Raw genomic sequence first — 13,006 nt, 5'->3', positions numbered from 1 at the left:
GACTCCTAGAGCTTCTGAGCAACTCCATTTGCTTTGGTGGGATTCATAGGCAGGGAGGTGCATACTCACGGTAAGAAGCAGGTCTGTGGCTCAGTCTAGATAGTAGGAAGGAAAAAAGGAGATTGTGTTTTTAGTTTAATTAAAAGGCTAACAATGCCCAATCTGTGGATTCCTGGGGGGTCCTGACCACCCGAGGTGGAAGATGACTCAAGCTGTTTGTAGGCTTCAACTCTCCAGATAGAAAATTGCTGCTTCATCAGAAAATGCAGAAAGGCTTGCATATCAAAAATGGCTGGAAAAATCTCTGGGCTTAGTGAAGTTTCATCATACCCCAAAAGAAATATATGGTCAGAGAAAACTTTTATGGTCAGAAGTAAACTTTTCATTATATTATTTATTGCAAGCAGTAATGCCTGTAGGCCTCTTGTAGCACACTGTTTTCCCTGAGAAGATATAAAAGGGATATAGATGATGTTTGGACTAAGCATGAACAAAAGCTGTGAGGCACAAAAAAGCCACATAAAGCTGTTGATGCCATAAGGTTGAAAAGTACAGTTGTTTATAAGGAGGACAGAAATACCATGCAGACAAAAACATGATTTGAACACTCAAACAGTAGTAATGGAATGAAACTTAAGAGCCTGCAAAACATCATCTGATGCAAATTTAGGTTCTCATCAAAAAGAAATGTGTTCAAGTAGGGAAGACATCAGCTGTTACTGTTATAGAGGCTAAGTTACTGTTTAAACATAGATAAAGAGAAATGGGACCTTGGGATGTGTTAGTGAGGAGTTTCTTGCAGTGATGGGAATGGATTCATACTACATGTTGCTGTGAAAGCTCCTCTGGATTTCTGGCCACCAATAGCCAGAAGAAATGACTTCAGGCTGGAAATGGTCCAGAGATTTACTTCTGGGATGACCAGAAGAATGGAGAAGTTGAAAGCAAGGCAAATGTGGGCTGTGGCCCTGCATCGATGCCATGATTTTACACAGCAGTTACACTGCTTCTAGTTTCAAGCTCTAGAAGTTGCATCACGTAGTGGTGAAAAGTCCTGTGAAGGTGAAAGTCCCCACTAATTTAAGGTAGGAGGTAATCGGTTTAGGAAAGGGAATAAAAGGTATGGTTGTCTTTAGTAGCAGTTTGGCAATTTCAGTCCTGCATTTCCTAAACTGCAGTGCTCAGGGTATCAATTAAAAATAATTGTTCCTACCTGGTAGAGAAATACATGGTTCAGTGACTTGGCAGAGGTAACACACAGAGGTTTGTAGCAGATCCAGGAAATAAAACTATGTTTCCTAAGGGTCCCATCCCTAAGAATACAGGACTTTGCTAAGAAGTCAATGGAAGTTTTGATTGCAAAGGCACTAGGATCTGAGGCAGGCTGGTCTTTTCAGTCTAAAAGGATCCTTTGGATCACCTATGTACTATGTTAATATTTCTTTTAGTAAGTTTTTAAAAAAGGAAAAAAGCAACAGATGTTCTTCCCTGATTGCATTATTTGCTTCCTGAATGACTGATTCCTTTGATAATGAAAACCATACCTGTTTTTCTACTGCAGCTTGCTCTTCTTTAACTACAGCAGCTTTTAGATGTGCTCAAATCCTGACATAGTACAGTGTGTTGGGGATTAACAGGGCGAACGACCCCTCCTGGTACTGTTCCCATATGGACCCCTTGGTGAGAGGGGAAACAAGCCCTAGGTTGTGTGACTTGGCACAGCTGCTTCTGCGCTGCCCTGCCTGCGCAGAGAGGCAGCCACGTCCAGGGTGCTGCAAGTGAGAGTGCTGAGCTGGGGTTAACATCCCTTGCTTCTTGAAAGGCCTATGAATGGCAATGTGTGCTGTGTTAATGAAATTAATCTACTTCTGAGTTTCAGATCATACCAGGCATGCGGTAAGACAGCTACAACCACTGACAGAACAGGGCTTGGGCCGTTGCAATCTCTCTGATTTAGGACTTGTGCATGCACGAAAAGGGAAAGCGAAAAACATAAATATCTCCTTTAGTGTTGCATTTCCTTGAGAGAGAAAGCTAAATGTTAGTGTTGACTACCAGGATTTTGAGAGGTGGGCAAATGGGCAGGGTGGGGTGATGGTAAAAGGCTGAGCTGAAGCAGGGCATCAGCTTGCTCTACCTGCCTCAGCACTGAGTTTCCTCTCTGCACAGAGTCTGCCTGTGCCCAAAGCAGCAGTGGAAAAGCAGTGGCCAGGCTGGTTATCTGCCTGAAACTGATGATGATACAAGGCTGATATGTTTGGCTTTGGTTCTCTCTGAGCTCGCAGTTGAGTGGACAGCTGAGAAAGAGCCTTATAATGCTACGCCGCCTCCGAGGTGTCTGGTGGGGCTCTGTAGTCAGTGGCTCCTGGGCTGCACACCTCAGCAACTTCTCTTTGCTTTTGGGGAAAATAAATATCTTTTCCTCTCAATAGGTTGAACAGGTCACACTGTCAGGGTATGAAGGGGATCCTAGATCTAGCACTTGGCTCAAACCAATTGGGCCCCATTATGTCTTGTGAAAACAACCTTCACTTGGTGTCTCCATGAGAATAGCTGTAGGGTGTCGGAACCAAGATCTGTCTGCTCATAAGGGTTTGTCACTGACAGCGACTGGTGGCAGATGTTTAGGGAGAAATATAAGAGTGAAACATGTTGTGACACTGTCTTCCCCCTGTCCCTGCAGTGTCAGCAGCCTGGCTCCCTCCCTGCACACCCTCTTTCCTGCCAGGCTGCCGTTTGGTCAGGCAGAGTATGAAGGAACGAAGTCATCAGAAAATAATATTGTTATCAAAGGGAATTACTAGGTCTGAGAGAAAGATACAGGAAGAATGATGGGAGGAAAAGAGCATACGTATTGATTTGAAAATGGAAAATTGATCTATATTAGCTTTGCGTTAAAGAAGAACTTGAATTTACACCAACCAGACCGTCCGGTCTCTCACAGGAGAGACTAGCATCCGCACTGAATGCATATCAGTATAGTACCTAGGTATAATATAAAACATAGACTATTGTAGTTTTCTATAAACAGGGCTAATATGTGTGGTCTTTGTTTGGTAATATTGTAACCATAGAGCACAAACAGAAACGAGTATTTCTCTTCTTAAAAAACTCCTATAATCCTATGGGATTATTACTTAATACAAACCTTTTAGTCTGTGTTTATACAAGTGGCTACACTTCCAATGACTTTCCAGTCCTGGAAAATTGTTAGGAACAGCTGTTTGTACTTGTAAAGACAGACATCTGAGTTTAAAATGACAGACAATGGAGATATGAAAAGATTTTTCAGGATACCTGAAGTGAGACAACATATTGCCTAAGTGAAATGACTTCTAAAGATAATCCTGCATCATTTGCTGTTACTCTTGAACTGAAGATTCCTCCTGCAGAAGAGACTTCAAATGTGAAAGTTAAGAAAAACCTTGGGGTTTGGTCTACAAGACTTTTGCCCTTTCTTTAGAGCATACTGGATAGCTGCTGACATAATTGCATGGAGAAGTAGATTTACCTTTCCTTTACCTTTCAGGACAATGCTTTATTGCCATATATAGTGGAAGCTTCATTTGTCGGGGGGGGGGGGATCCAATATTTATATTTTCATTGACTCAAAAGGGTGACTCCAAGGCAGAGTTAACAGAGCATCAGGGCTAGCCTAAGGAGAGATAAACAACACTACAAAACTCCCACCCTTTCTCCCTCACCCTGTCCCAGAACCACCTGACTCCTGGCATACCTTTAATCTTGGAAAGGCAGCAGTGCTGGGGAGGCTCCCGCGTTGCTGCTGCCGGATTTGCAGCAGGGGAGCAGCAGTGCCATGGTCCCCACTGGGCAGCAGTGGCTGTGCCAGCCTGGCCTCGCATGGCAGCGTGAGCCCAGATGGAGAGGAGTGAGAAATTAGGGTGATGGTGGGGGCTATCGTGGTGTGGGAGCACACCAGGTGCCCATGCCAGCCCAGTACAAGGGAGCCTAGGGGGCCCTTGCCACGTCCCATTGCACACAGACCTCCTGCTTTCCTTGCTATGTGCAGCTTGTGGTTTGGCTGTACAAAGGACCCAGGACTTCAGCATTAAGCTGACCTCATTCTGCAGTGTCCAAGATGATTCAGCTGTGTCAGCTGTTTATTAGCTGCAAATTCAGCACTAGTTATGTGCATGGTCCAGGAAATCGTGAGGCTACTAAGACAGTCTCAGTCCCTTCTTGCGGGAGCAAATCTCCTAAGCATTAAATGCTTGTGGCTTTTCAAAAGTGGGTGCAGATCAAAACCGTTGTCCCTGCGTGTTTGTGCGTTTGCAGCTTGGCACAGTGGCTCTCCTCTGAGGCTCTGCCTCTGAGACGTCACTGGCTGCTGCTACTCTTCATTTGACTTCGGTAGAGCTCACAGACCATGCCTTTCCTGCGCAGATGAATAATACTGCACGTTCAAAACAACTCTACCAACCTCCATGATGATAATCACCAAAGTTAATGCTTTGTTGTGTCTTGTTTTTGTTATCCTCTTCCACCAGTCCAGTGTTGTCCACCGCGGGAACGCGTGGGGTTGCCTCCTGACGTGTTCAGTCGCTTCTCAGGGCAGAGCCTCCTCTCTGGCTCTTGGCCCGTGTGTATATTCCTTGTGAAATCCAGAGTGTAAATGCCTCTGGTTGATCTCGCACCATGGAAGTCGCCCTTTGCCTGTAAACGTTCAACTCATTTTCCACAGATGATGAACAAAGAGCTTAAAAAGGAGGAAAGAATTTTCTCTGCAGCACAAATCTTTTTCATTCTAGTCTCTGCTACATCACTATTTAAATAACAAATAGTTTTAGCATTTAAATGCTAGTATCTCTTTACTTTTCATATTAGATATTTTTAGAGAGCTGTATACATTCAGATATAATGGTTAATATCCCCCCTGACACTCCAAAGTAAAGTTGAAAATGCAATAATTTGCAGTATATGTCAACAGATCTCTGCCTCCTCCATGAAGTAGGATAAATTAGTTAATGATGTCCAGCTTACTAAAAATTCATAAATGCTGACAGATTTGGGGGAATTATGTATTGTGTATCACCATAAGACACGTGTCTCCTGGTGTAAAGAAAAATTGAAAATTTTTAATAGGCCTAATTTTACTTTTGTAGAGTGTGCATCTTTGTCTGAAATAGTTATCTCTCATGTTTTAAGAACAGATTCAGTGAATAGTAATTGGAATCTTAGGTTCTTAAATTTGTATTAATTGGAGAAATTTAAGTCCCTCTTCATCAATTCTGTTGCCTTATGCCAACTACAAACTCTTCCAATGGAAGTTTTGCTATGATCCCTTTTGTGGCGTAATGTAGAGGTAATGGTTAATATAGAGCGTTGAAAATTGACCACCTTTTTGCTGTGTTTCCCAGTGTTTTATGCATTCACCCACTCATTGGTGTTTCTGTGCAATCCAAGCATAGGATAACTCAGTAAGGAGGCTCAGGAAGAAGCATGAAGGTCCTGGAACAGCCAGTTCCACCAGGTCATTAGCAGAGTATTCCAGCACACTCTTAAATCCTCCCTGGCGTGGGACTGGAGGATAAGTGTCAAGGCACACAGATGTCTAAGGGACTGTGCAAGATCACTGTCAGAAGGGTTCCCTTTTAAGGGAGGAGTAAAGGACTCTGGCGCCAGTGATTGATCCTGTTCTGTGGAGGTAGTAAACGAATCCATTGGAAACTCAGAGTGGAATATGTATTTGGATAAACTAGGGATTAATTGTACAGTTGAAGGAAAAAAGGGACCTCCCCTAGCCAGACCAAGGATTTATACCCACTTTAATTTGGGTTTGAAATAATTTAGTTTTATAAGAACTTGTAGCTGTAAGTACAATTCAAGTTTAACATAACCATACAACTTGTTAGGTAGGTTACTTTTAATTAGCAAAGGATTCAGGATCACCTTTGGCAGTTATTTCTAAGCTTATTGGACTTGAAGGGTGATGTGATCAAGGCTTGGTGCAAACCTGGATGAGCACCCTGTTGGGGGCTCCAGGCGGGCAGTGGTGGTGGGACACGCGGTGGCAGTGGTGGGACGCGTGGTGTCTGGGGGGCCACTGTCCTGGGGCTCGGCCACCCTCGCCGAGGGGACAGCTTGCATCACCTGCGAGAGCCCAAACTAGCGCCACTGGCTGCAAGAAGCCACGTTTCCTCTGTACCTCTGGCCCCCAATGAGCAGGGACAGGCCCAGGTGCTGTATAGATGCTGTCTGGGAACTGCTGCCCCTGGCTTAAGGAAGTTATGGGGAAAAATGATTGCCACTGTATAAATTTAGCAGTGGGTGATAATAGACGCTAACGTTGTACCAGCAAACACAAATTGAAAAAGTCATTTATTTCAACCTTACCTTAACAATGTGGGAAAATATCAGTTTTGGCATGGATATTTCAAACATATATATTGCATGACCAGATAAAGAAGAATAGCAAGAGAATAGAGAAATATTAGGAGAAAAAAAAAAATTGTTGTCTGGGGATAAGTTTTGATGGATGTTAGCAAGCCTCCTTCCAAGAGCAGCCTCTCTGCATCCAAGAATGAGATAAGCTCCAAGAAGTACTGGAGTACATAGATTTTATTAAACTTTATTACTTTTGCAGTTTCACACATATGAAGAATTAAATCCATACAGTTATGCCCTAGGACAAAACATATTTGGATGAAATATCTAGGAGGATGACCATAGCAGAAGCTAATTAAATTCTTTTCCCTTTTTTTTTTGGGGGGGGGGGAGGGTGGTGGTCAAATCTCAAAATATCTTTCAAATTTATATCCTATTTTTTTTCTTAGCAAGACTGCTTTTCATCTATTAATAGGATTGCTTTGGGTAGGTAGAATATAAGATTTATATAATCAGCAGATTTATGTAATCTATGCTGAAAAGGACTGCAGTCAGGAAGAAAAACATGGGATAGATTAAAAAATGAGCATGCTAATTGTATCTGCACAGTATGAGCAATGCCAACAAGCCGTGTGTGCGTATATGTGTGTATAATTTTTTTTTATAACTACATAGTGCAACAAGACCCTGCATAGAAATAGCTTCTGATCATAAATACGTAAGCATGAAGAACTCGGTCTTACAAGACTTCACTGCCCAGCAGCTCTTCTTACATTTTCTTCAGGTAGAGCTGGGCTTGTGTGAACTAGTTTTCAGTACTAAAAGGTTCAGTACACCCAAGATTTGAAGTTTTTCTCCAATATTTATTAATGTAATAAGCATCTTATTACACAATATAATTAACATTATACCCCTAGGCAGTGTTTACCAATATAAAGGCAACTAAATAAACAAATGAAGTGTTCATGTTTTGCTCCATTGTGTGTTTAGGAGGAGGTTCAAAATTAAAGAATGCAGCCATAAAATATTGCTCTCTGTAATCTCAAACATTCAAATAGAAGAAGTATCATGAAGAAACTTGATTTACTGCTGAAGCACAATCCAACTTCAGTTTCTAGGGTGTGTATTTTGTGGAAGCCACCAATACGCCTTTGAGAGCAGAAGTGGAGGCTGAGACAAGTCAGGTACTATTTCAGAAATATTATAGATGCACATAAAATTTGGTATTGCAGCAAAGCTCGCAGCTCCATCCAGGTAAAACAACCACCCTGAAATGTCAGATTATTTTTCTCTGTTGGCTGTGGATTTTACCAAAGTAACAAGAGGTCCATTTAAGGACCATTTGGTCAAACTTAAGTACGAAACATCCCAGAACACACACACACAGCCTTTTTTCTTCAGATGTAAAATGGCAGCTGACACCAGAGATTTCAGGAGATTGGCTAGGGGGATTTTAAAAAAAAGCTTTCATAATTTTTCGTAATGTGTCTGTTGAGAAGGATTTATAGAAGCACTTAGCACTGACCTGTTCCCCGTGACAACTCTGGGAGTTCTATCTAGGAGGAAAGTTCAGATGAGCTATGCATTCCTGAAAATCTTAATTCCTTTATGCATGAAATGCAGCTGGCTATAAAAAAAGATACAAATCTCAGAAGCAAGGCTTGCTGCTTCTGGGATAGTAGAGGAAAAAGCAGGCAAGCATGCCAAAGGATATTGTAGCACTGAAGAGAAGAGAGCATGTTAAATGCCAAAGAATAAATGGTTGGCATGCTTTTACAGTGGGAGGCTGGTTGATTGACAGTGAGGAAAAATCTGTGACAAAATTATTATGTGTATATTTATACAGGAATCTAGGAAGAAGAGGATTTCATTATTTTTACATTAAATTGGCTACACATATTATGATTTCTTCATGTGTACTGAGACATGGCATATTCCTCTAATTTGTCTTTATTTAGCTGTTTGAGAAGCAATAAAGCTAAGATGCTTTGAAATGCTTGTGACAACCTTCAGTTTGTTTCCTTGTCAAAGCTACCTGGCATGGGCTGGAGACATACCTTTTCTAAATAATATGTGGGATCCTTTTTGTAATTTAAGAGATCCTACTGGAGGTTTAGTGTCCACTGATTCATGGGTATTATTTGAGATGTATATACATGTATATGTGTGTCTGTGTATTTTTTTTCTTTTAATCAAATGTAATCAATGAAGGTAAATATCAACCAAACTAACCATAGCAAATTAATGCTGCCCATTGACTAAAACATGCAAATAGCAATACTGAGGACAGAGATAAGTCAATGATGGTGACTCTAACTAATTTTTGGCTCCAAATGCTCATGGTTTTCTAAACTCACGTTTTTGATAGCTTGGTCAGGCAATGCAGCAAAACTGCTGCACTGTGTATGTCTGCTCCTCCAGTGGGGAATCTCTCTCTCTCTCTCTTTTTTTTTTTTTTTTTCCTATTGCTATAGGTGAGGTGAGCACACCTGATTTGGGTCACCATGGGGTGGTTCTGGTAGGTGACCCCAGCCTGGATGGGGCTCAGCTCCAGCCTCGGCAGCCTGGCAGCTCTTGCTGGCTGAGATGTAATGTCCTCTGTTCATGGCCATGAGAAGTGTTTGAAGCTGTCATCCAGGATTTCTGCTTTCCTGCTGTACGCATCTTCCATAACTACTTCAGGCTTAATTATCTTTAACTCAAGCAGCTTATAAGCCGTTGGTGCAAAAGTGTCTGTCCTTCTGCCCTTAAGACTCTAAATTGATGGCCTTAATAATTCACTGTGATGGGGTGTTTTGAGTTAAAATATCAGTGCTTTATATGCCAAGACTTTCTAAATTAGTTTCTTTGGTATTTGCTCTGAGTCTCTGCTAGTTCACTGGCATTTTTATTTCCTGTTAGTGGTTGAATATGAGAAGCATTATTTTAATTAGCTCTGTGACTTGCTACCATCCTTTGCAATATGAGGTGTCTTTCTTGCAATTTGATTTGGCTTCTAGCAATGTCAGGCCAAATCAGTCTCAAATACTCCATCTGTTTATTGTTCCAGTTCGTAAGAAAGAGCAACATCCACTGGCCTATGAACTGATGGTTTCTTACAAAGGAAATATTCTGCATGCTTTCTCCACAGATACTCTTACATGGACCAGGAATATCCTTGAATTTTACAGTGCCTTTCCTCTACACTCTGTAGTCATGCTGGAGTATATGATAACTTTTCAAGTATGAATTGACTGCAAAGTTTAACATGGAGATGCAAGCCAAACCTCTCCAGTTTTACCTAAATATTGTTAGCTTGGGGGGGGGGGGGAAGGATTGCAACCCCAGGAGTTCTTTTTCAGCTTTCCTCTTAGACCAAAGGAATAAGAGAGCTTCATTTTCTATCTCTATAAAAATGTCCTTTTTCCAAACTGTATCAATTGGTTGAATAAAAGATATTGTATCTTCCTATAACCTTTGCCTTTTATTATGTTCTTAGACCACCATGGCTAAAATAGCAGATTTAATCTTAAACCAGAAACCCTGTTTCAAATGGAGACCATGCATTATGTGTCTAAAAGCATATTCCTTTTTCCTGCAATATCAGTCAGCCAAAAAGAAAGACTCTTCTTGCAGTTTCTACTTTTTCCCCTGACAATAAGTGATGAAGGCAGGATACCAAGGAAGGTGAAAAGCCAAGGGTAGGTTTACAAAACCATTGGGAGGATTTAGGACCACACGTACTATTTGCTTTCAGCAAGTCTTCTGCCCAAAATTCTTTTAGGAACCTCTGAAATTCTCTTCTCTGGGCTTTATTTACTTGGCCTGTCCACTGACAAGGACTGAACTTTTAAATGTCAATACCTATGTATAGCAGTGGCCATTATGTTGATATCCAGTTAAGCACCTAAAATATAACTACAACATTCCTTGCAGTTTGCATGGAAATTAGGACACTAAAACTCCCTCAGTGAAGTTCATTTCTTTAGCTGTTTTTTTTTTTTTGGTTATGAGTTGATCTTGTGTACTATTGTGAGAATGCTATTGTGAGAATGCCTGTGAAATACTATTTTATTTACTGTCCAAATGAAATAAACTGAGTTAATTTATTTCAGGTTCAGTACTAGTAATAGTCTTTCTAGAAAGGGTAAGGCAATTTCATACCTGTTATCAAATAATTGTATCTTAACGATGTGCTCTTTTGTTTGTTTTTTTTCTTCCTCTCTGACATGAGGAAGTAGTTATGCACCGCTTTAGACAACTCAGATGACCTCTGTCAGCTCCAGATGCTTTTTCCCTCTGTTCCTTTAGAGCAAGTGGCAGAACATGCTGCCTGCAGCAGAGGGGACAAGGCAGCCGTTTGCCTGGGCTCCTCTAGAAACACCAGTGCTGTGAGAGCTGCGGCCAGCCAAACCGCTCCACGGCCACTTGTCCTGCCCCTCTGCTGGGGGAGGACTCAGACGGAGTTTGAATTTATTGCAGCTTAGGACAAAATAATCGGGTTTTGGTCAGGTGGCAGAGGTCATGCTTTCCGGTATTGAGGTTTTCTTCCCAGGTCTGATAAAGCAGGCGCATGGTTACAGCTCTGCAGGGAAATCCTGGCCCCACCAGACCTCACAGTTTCTGGCCCTGCGGTGGCTGCATACAGTTTTTGGTGCTTCCAACCATTTATTCCCCATAGTGCTGTCTGCAACCAGTTAAGGGCAGCTCACTTTAAAAAAACAAAAAACAAACAACCCCCCCCCCCCCCCCCACACACACACACACTATAATAATAAGCTGGTGAGCAGAGAGTTGCCGAAGCGGGAGGCGGGCGGCTCTGGCAGCCCCCGCCACGCCGGGGCTGCAGTACCCCGGCACCGCCGCGGCGGGACCCGGCCGCAGCCGTCGTTCACCCAGGCCAGCGCTAGATGGCACGAAGAGGAGGGTTATTGCACTGGGCCCTTGCTTGCTTCTCTGGACACGGCTCCCAGCACCAGGTGTGGTGGGCAGCTGCAGGGGCTGTGCAAGCAGCCTGTGAGAAAGATTTATTTTTATTATTATTTTTTTTTATTTTATTCTTCAATTGTAGTGATGATTAACTCATTATAAACAATATACCAGCAGAAATACAAACGTGATAGTATAGCAATAAAACCAATGTGTTTTCCTGCTGATACCATGATACAAAATGTGTTGGTTTTATTTGCTATACTATCTCCTGTTTGTATTTCTGCTGGTATATAGAAATGCAAGCCATTTTTACAACTAATGGCAACGTGGAAAGTTTTTAAATGAATTCAAAGCTGCACTAGACAGTTAAGAGAAATCACACATCTGTACACAGAAAGCGCACAAACTCAATTTAACTATTCATCTTCTCTTTTATTATATTTTATTATATTCAGCTCCCACGTGAGATTTGGCACTGAATATAATAACAGAAAGTTTGGACTCCTATATTGCCTTTCAGACCTCTTTCCTTTTCCTGGCTCTAAAGGGGAGCAGCTTTATTAATTAAAATATGTGCCTTAAAATTTTCCCCAATCCTGTGGAATTCTACAGGTCATATTTGCAGCCTTCTATTATTTGCTCTTTGGAGACTCTTGGTGGGAGGGGAATTGCATGCATGTTATTTCTATTGAAATCACCACAATTGTTCAGCAGCATTGTGCACCTTGCTGTTATGTTCATTGCAGAGTTTGGCTGCCTTTTTTTAACTGAGTAATCATTTTAAATGGCTAGTTGGTGCCTGGGTCCCAGACCTAAAGAACTTTAAAATCATGTATGTCGCTACTCTAATAACCAACAGTGGGAAATGGATACTATTTTGACATATTGCTGTTAAACTCTTAAGGTTTTTGGAAAAGGAATTTAGGTGTGATATGGAAGAACTTGATCTACACAATGGAGATTTGCTGTTGAGGTTATGCACACTTGTTGAAGGTATATACACTTGAAAGTATAAGGAAAAACACCCTTTGGTGTAGGTTCAGCAAGTCTTCTCAATTTGAGGGCTTCGAAAGCCACTTTCAAGTGGCTTCCTCTGATGCACTAAAGCCTCCTCACTTTCTCTCTCCAGCCTCTTAGCAGCAGCTCAGGAGCTTCGTTCTCTGCCACCATCCCCACTCTGGGCCTGTGAATCAGAGATTAAAAAACACAAGTTTACAATATTTGTGGAAATAGTGGAGTTAGCCCAGCAAGGGTAAGAAGCATCTGTTAGTCTCTGTTAGGGGACTCTGCCAACATAATACATCAGCATAGGTACACCATTGGAGACTCTGTAATATAGATGTGCTTGTTGTGCCTGTAATGCTTGAAGTCTGTGAAGTTTAGGAGAGAGTCACAGAGAGACTATAATTTTCCTATTATAGGGACCAGAACTGCACAGGGTAGGAGTAGGCAGATGAGTTTTTGCATCTGCATGCAGTGCTGGGTATGGGTATGCTGCGTGCAGGTCCAGGGTTGTCTTAATCACTTAGCGAGAAAGAGTGTGCACAGACAAAAAGCAATGATCATTCAGGGCTGGAGAGAATGACTATGGGGAGCTGACAAGCTCTGTAGGAAAGAGTGCCTAGTAACCGAAGCTGGAGAAATGCAAAGAACAAAGTGGATGCGTTTTTCATAGTCTGCCCAATTACCACTGAAACAAACTGGAACTTGTGAAAGGGAACTTGTAAATTTTTCATGGTTTGATGTTATC

The sequence above is a fragment of the Apteryx mantelli genome, chromosome Z (genome assembly GCF_036417845.1).
Source record: "Apteryx mantelli isolate bAptMan1 chromosome Z, bAptMan1.hap1, whole genome shotgun sequence".
Taxonomy (NCBI): domain Eukaryota; kingdom Metazoa; phylum Chordata; class Aves; order Apterygiformes; family Apterygidae; genus Apteryx; species Apteryx mantelli.
Note: the sequence above shows the minus strand (reverse complement) of the source record.